This window comes from Bos indicus x Bos taurus, chromosome X, assembly GCF_003369695.1.
Source record: "Bos indicus x Bos taurus breed Angus x Brahman F1 hybrid chromosome X, Bos_hybrid_MaternalHap_v2.0, whole genome shotgun sequence".
Taxonomy (NCBI): Eukaryota; Metazoa; Chordata; class Mammalia; order Artiodactyla; family Bovidae; genus Bos; species Bos indicus x Bos taurus.
In genome coordinates, this window is record NC_040105.1 from 124,160,128 (window position 1) to 124,167,065 (window position 6,938).

General features: G+C 40.5%; 1 pseudogene; it reads left to right on the plus strand.

Moving 5' to 3' along the window:
- Nucleotides 1-4,343: 4,343 nt before the first annotated feature.
- On the plus strand, nt 4,344-5,441 carry LOC113888180 (annotated as a pseudogene).
- The last annotated feature ends 1,497 nt before the right edge of the window (nt 5,442-6,938 follow it).

The window sequence follows — 6,938 nt, forward strand, 5'->3', positions numbered from 1 at the left end:
TATATCCAATGCTTTGCAAAATAATCAAGGGATATTATGTGTACTGACAATGCATAGCCAGTGCAGAATACAATGTTGATTCATCAACAGTAGAGTCTGTAGCACTGACAGAAGAACTGGTGGGGATGGAGGCATGAGTAGAAGATATCTGTGTAGTTGAAATCAATTGCAGAATGACGTGATAAAATATAACATTGTATAGAGACTTGGTGATCTCCTAGGACTGTAGCACCATTAACCCCCAAATATTTTGGAATTCTGGGCTAGACTCCAAACAAAATAAATGAACCAATATGGTCCTTACTCCACTGGGGGATAAAGGGACTTTAGATCAAAAGCTAAGATTATTGATCTAATCAAAGGCACCTACTTTTGATCTGATACACATGCACAAACACACACACACACGTATGTGTGCTCAGTCATGTCTGACTCTTTGTGGCCCCATGGACAGCAGCCCACCAGGCTCCTCTGTCCATGGAATTTCCCAGGCAAGAATACTAGAGTGGGTTGCTATTCCCTTCTCTAAGAGATCTTCCTGACCCAGGGATTGAACCCACATTTCTTGCATCTCCTGCAGTGACAGGTGGATTCTTTACCACTGTGGCATCTGGGAAGCCCCACATATATGTGTGTATTTGAGGGAATAATGAGCAAAAGAAAAGTGATAGGAGAAAGAAAGGAAGGAAAGGGGGCTGCTCCTCAAAGTAAGGGCAGATACATGATTCCAGGTGGGAAGAACAACTCTGAGATGTGTGGGGGCTTTTGGAGGACAAATCACTGGTAATTGGAGCTGTGACAGTTACAGGAGATAGGTAGAGCACAGTTCCATCCTAAGATATTCCTAAACCAGGCAGAAAGGCCTAGTCACAATCAGTTAAAAGGAATATATCAATACACGGCAGTGGTCCCTTTTCTATAGCCCATGCCCACTTGCACTTTCATCACTTTCATCATTATCATCAAACTAATATTTTAGGGCTGGTATCATTTACAATGTGCTTTCTAATGAATGTTTTCATATAATACAGCGATTCTATTAGGTAGGTATTAGCCTTTACCATGTTGCAGATGAAGAAACCAAGTCTCAGACAGGTCCAAGAACTCACCCAAGGTCACTCAAGTGTAAGATTCCAGCTGTTATTGACTCCCAATCTAATCAACAATTCTGAGATCACAGCAGATCCTAAATGCGTGACATTTTGATTGGCATCTTTCTGAGGAAATTTTAGGGACTGGCCTTCATTTCATTAGCAACACATTTTCAAGTCATCTCTTAGGGTTGGTTGCTTCTGAAAAGATTTCCACAGATGGCTAACCCCATCTATTTCATTTTCAATTCTTATTATCCCAATCAGAATGACACTGCCTGACCTTGTCCCTCAATTCTGGAGACTCATAAGGAGGCTTGTAGCCTTCTATCCCTGACTAACTTGCCTACAAATATCAGGCAGTAAAATGATTTTAATGATGAGTCTCAAGAATGCCTTCTGTTTCACCTTTTGTTACATGCTGTTTTCGTTAATGATGTGGCTAGCCTGATGCTTGGAAAAACAGTTTAAGCTCTGTAATCTCTTTCTTCCCCCTGACCACAGTGAATAATTTTTGGCTCTTCATTTTGTGGTTTCTCCTCAGATATTTAGAGACAAATAACCTGCCTGATTACCAACTTTCTTCTCAACGGCACAGATCAAATCACACTCCTGGAGGCAGGAGATTGATGGCAGGGAACTAGTGCCCTAAAAGTGGCCAATTAGCTCCTGATTACCCGAGTTATATCTTGCACTGCAGGAGGTCAGGCCATATCATTTTTATAGATGCTTGTAATATGTTGGTATTATTTATTGTCAGCTTATAGAATGTTCAGTGCTGTGCTGGCCTGACCTAAAGCCTTGTTCTCAGAGATCCATCTCCATCAGCCTGACAGGGCAGGAGGAAGCCTGGCTGCACAGGCAGCTGAGACATGTGCTAGAGGTCTGTGTTTTAGGATCGTGCTACTCAAAAGTCAAGTGCCATTCCAAACTCTACCACTGCATTCTAATCAGGTCTTCCAGGTGATGATCAATTCTCGTGTAGGAGCATTTTTCTTGGGATTATGGCTGACAGGGAGTGAATTTTCCCCCGTCTCCTTTTTTAAAAAACCAAAAAATGCTGCAACCCTTGATTAAGAAGCAACATGGCCACCTAGGGACACACACAAGAGACTTCATCCCCCGTTACTAGAACGTGGTATACTGTCAAAAGAGCCATGGGATGGTCTGAAGAAAGGGCAGTAAATACAAGCAGGAGGTTGCTTTTGGAGACTTTGGAAGCTGGTAACTCTTGGAAACTTTTGGGGATCCATTTTGGGGAGCTCTATAAACACTATCAAAGGCTAGAAGGTGAGGTTGCAGGCTGGAGCCTGGGAAGAAGACTTGCTAATTGTGTTCACTCTGGGGACAACACAGAGCAGCATCAGGTATTCAGTTAGTGCCGACCAGGTAAGAACTTGAAAGTGCAAGAAGAAGTGCTTGAGGAATGTGAGTGTTTGGAGCTGTGGGGACACATTCATGACAGATGTTATTCTTGAACACCTACTGTGAGTCAAGCACTCCATTAGGGGCTTTACATCCACTATCTCATTATACCCACTTATTTGGTTGGGGCTATTATCATCACCATTTTACGAATGAAGAAGCTGAGGTTTGGAGAGAGAAGTCATTTGTTTAAGTTCATACAGCAAGAAAGAGGTTGAAAAGATTCCAGCTCAAGTCTGATGGACTCCTTAGCCAACTCTGCTGCTGTTCGAGAAAGGTTTTTACCCTGCCACAAAGATCATGGCTTATCTTCCTCTTCTGGTCTTTGAAAGACCAGAGTAGCTGTGGTTTGCCTAAGGGCAGCCTTTTCTAGCTCTATGATGCCTGGGCAGAGACCAAGAACATCCCATACAGCTTTGCCTGCAGGAGCTTTGGGCTTTCTATCAAGAAACCTGGATTGGTGATCCCTACTAAAGACAAAAATGAGTAAGACTCATAGATTTTCTAAAATTCTGCCACTTGCTGGCTTTTTCTCCCAGAATAATGTAAATCAGAAAATGAAAATAAATGTCAAAAATGCTGAGATATAGAAGACGTTATCTTCAAGTGTTACATTGCTCAGCCAAAGATTTGCCTGAATAGCCTTACTTTAAAATCTATATAGCTCTCCTGCTCCTGCCTGGAGTGTCAGGGTGACAACTTTTCAGTCAGAAGGAGAGTGTGTGGGCCTCATGTTCAGGGAGCAGATGGCTTCCAAGTGCTTTTCACAAAGCACGTTTCCAACCTGGAAGGCCAGGATTCTGGGAGCACTCTCACTGTTTCAGACACTTTATCTCTGCTCACCTATTCAACAACACCCCTTCTTTGGCTGCAGTGATTCTGTTCACAAAATTGGTCTACAGCTGTGTTAAATGATGTCCAAATGAAAACGATGAACTCTTTGAAAACAACTCAGATCCAAGAGTCCTCTGGCCTCAGATGGGCCTGCGAAGGGCTGAAGTGATAGATTCTTTAATAAAGTGAGAAAAATCTGCTCATTCATTCAACAGGTTTTAATCAAGGACCTACTATGTGTCTGGCCCTGTGTTCAGCCCCTAGGAATGCAAAGATACATAAGACATTTCTGTCTCCAAGGATTTATTGTCTTATTGGATGAGATTGGCAAGTTGTAATACAATGTTACAGGTGATGCTGAAGTGACCCAAGAACCAAAGTAAAATTGCTCCTGTATCTAACACTTGAAAATTTGAACACCAAAATAAATTGTTTTAGTGTTGAGTTATAACCCAAAGTATAATCAACTCCCATAATTCCAAATGGAAAATGAATGATTGAATAAATTAATGAGTAGAAGGGATAAATCTTCCTTATAGAATAATTCTAATTAAAATGTGGAAGGATGAGAGAAATATAAAATCACTGTTAGAATACTATAGTGATAAATACTGCAGGCAAGATATGAGGAATGCTAAAGTTAATAGGTGAAACTTTAAGTCAAAATGGGATAAATGTATAGCCTCAAAGTATTCCCCAAAATATTTATTAGTTACTGTGGTAGTTTTAACAAATGTCCACAAATTATTTGCTGCTTTTTCTTCCAGGAAGTATAACTCTGTTCCTCTCTTCTTGTGTGTGGGTTGGACTTAGTGACTCACTTCTAATGAATAGAGTATGGAAAAGGAACGATAATAACTTTACAGTGGAAAAACATGACATTTTGAAAAATATCTGACCAGTACTCTTCAGAAGTGTCAAGGTTAAAAATAAGGAAAGAGAGAGAAACTGTCAGATGGGAGAGAACTAAAGAGACATTGACAGCTAAATGCAATGTCGGATCTTGCTCTGGCTCCTGGCACACAAAAAGGATATCAGTGGAAAACAAACTTTAGTTTGTTTGGGGTAGACAATATGATTCCTAGTCCTGGTCATATATTGAGAGTTTACAGTGGTGTTTTGCCTTGGTCTCTTGCCTTGGATTGGCTCACAGAAAAACCAGACCTGTTCCAACTAGCCCTGAAAGCTTTCAGGTACACTCTGAAACTAATGGTAGATAAAGCAAGTTTGGGTCCAATAGAAGACTGTAAAGAGTTGATTAACTGCCTTGAAGAATACGAAAGTGACTGGTACATAGGTTTGGTATCTGATGAAAAGTGGAAGGAAGCAGTTTTACAAGAAAAACCATACTTGTTTTCTCTGGGATATGATCCTAATATGGGAGTTTACACTGGGAGAGTACTTACCCTTCAAGAATTATTGATCCATGTTGGGAAGTTAAATGCTGAAGCTGTTAGAGGTCAGTGGGCCAATCTTTCATGGGAATTGCTTTATGCCACAAATGATGATGAGGAACGTTATAGTATACAAGCTCATCCACTACTTTTAAGAAACCTTACAATACAAGCAGCTGATCCTCCCCTGGGATATCCAATTTATTCTTCAAAACCTCTCCATATACATTTGGTTTAGAGGCCATTTGACTTGTAAATGTATTGTGAGCAAATGAGATGTGTTTATTTTTTCATTCTAGAAAAGTTATCATTGTGATTCCTTGTACTTCACTGGACTTCCCTCTCTCCTCCCACAAGTCAGATGCCTGAGAAAAGCTAAGCTCTATAAAGTTGATTTTCTTAGATAACGTAGTGGTATAAAACAACAACTTTATGTATAACATAAAAGTTAGAATTAGTTGGCCAATATTTGTGCCCTATGGATTGTGGTAGGCTTTGGTAAATATAAAACATTTGTATAAGATTATAAAATGAATTTTTTAATGCTTTCTTTAATGTGTGATAAGTGACTTGCCTTAGAGTAGTCAACAACTATGTAATTTTTACATGCTTAAAAGATATACATATCAGTGTTTTTTATGTAATAATAATGGATCCTACTGAAGGTTACAAAATGTATATATATTTATTTGAAATATATTAAATTTTATAGAAAAAAAAAAAAGAAAACTGGTGAAATCCAAGTAAGTTCTATAGTTGAGTTAGTAGTATTGTACCAATGCTAATTTATTTCTTAGTTTTAATTAATATGTAATGAATCCGTGAGACGGTAACATTAGAGAAGCTAAGTGAATGATTTGTGGAAACTGCATTACATTTGCAACTCTTTTGTAAATATAAAAGTATTTCAAAAGAAAAAGTGTAAAACTGTTACACTGCTGCTGCTAAGTCGCTTCAGTCGTGGCCGACTCTGTGCGACCCCATAGACGGCAGCCCACCAGGCTCCCCCGTCCCTGGGATTCTCCAGGCAAGAACACTGGAGTGGGTTGCCATTTCCTTCTCCAATGCATAAAAGTGAAAAGTGAAAGTGAAGTCGCTCAGTCGTGTCCGACTCTTAGCGACCCCATGGACTGCAGCTACCAGGCTCCTCCATCCATGGGATTTTCCAGGCAAGAGTACTGGAGTGGGGTGCCATTATAAGCACATGAAAATAAAGCCAACCTTTGAATATTACTGGGGAGTTTTCAAGAGGAAGTGAGGTTTGAGTCTTGAAAGAAAAGTAGAGGCTTGCTAGGTAGACAAGGCAGGGGAGGCAACTCCACAGAGGACACTCAGTACACTGAGTCCCTTGGGAAAACTGCAGCGGCATGAAACAGTTTCCCAGTTTGGAGAAGCAGACTAGCTACAGGATTTGGGATTTCCATTTCTTAGAGACACATTGTCCTAGATTTCCAGCTCTCGCTGAAAGTGTTCTCCTCTCTTCCAAGATCAGACTCAGCAGAGAAGGATGTATGCTGAACTTCTCAGCTAGTTTCATATTCTCTTCTTCTCTTTTGGGTGTTTTCTTTCTCTATCCATGTTGGCTCACTGATAGTGAGCTGTCATTCTGGCAAGCAGAGATACCATACATGGGCGAGAAATTAAAATGAAAAGAGCTGGTGATGAGCATTATTTATAATTTGAATAGTCTCTGTTGAATATAATAGCCGAGCTGTTAAGCCAACTCCTAATGCCTTCAGACAATAGTAAAATGCTCCTCAATTATAATGGTGTGTTTGAGAGACTGATGCTGTGTGGACCATAATGGGGTTGGGGATACAGTGGAGGAGGAGACATGACAGGAAAAAAGCTTAAAGCAAATGAAATGTTTCAGGATATCCTGTCCCTTTGGCCTACCCACCTCAGCACCCCACCCCACCCCCTTTTCTCTCCCTAGCATATCTAACAAGTTGTTGGCCGGGAACATAAATGTCCACTAGAGAACAGAATTATATTCTTTAGGGCTTGAGATGAGAAAATTTACCTCCAGAAGCTTAAATGGGAAATAAGACATAGACTCCTGAGATTGTGCATGAGAGCTGATCCAAGATGGTGCCCTCTTCCATTACAGCCTCAAATGGTTTCTGAGCCAAGATCATTTCAGGGAGATTTGAGGCCCCTCTCTTGAAGGGTAGCTTATGTCCTACTCTGAAGA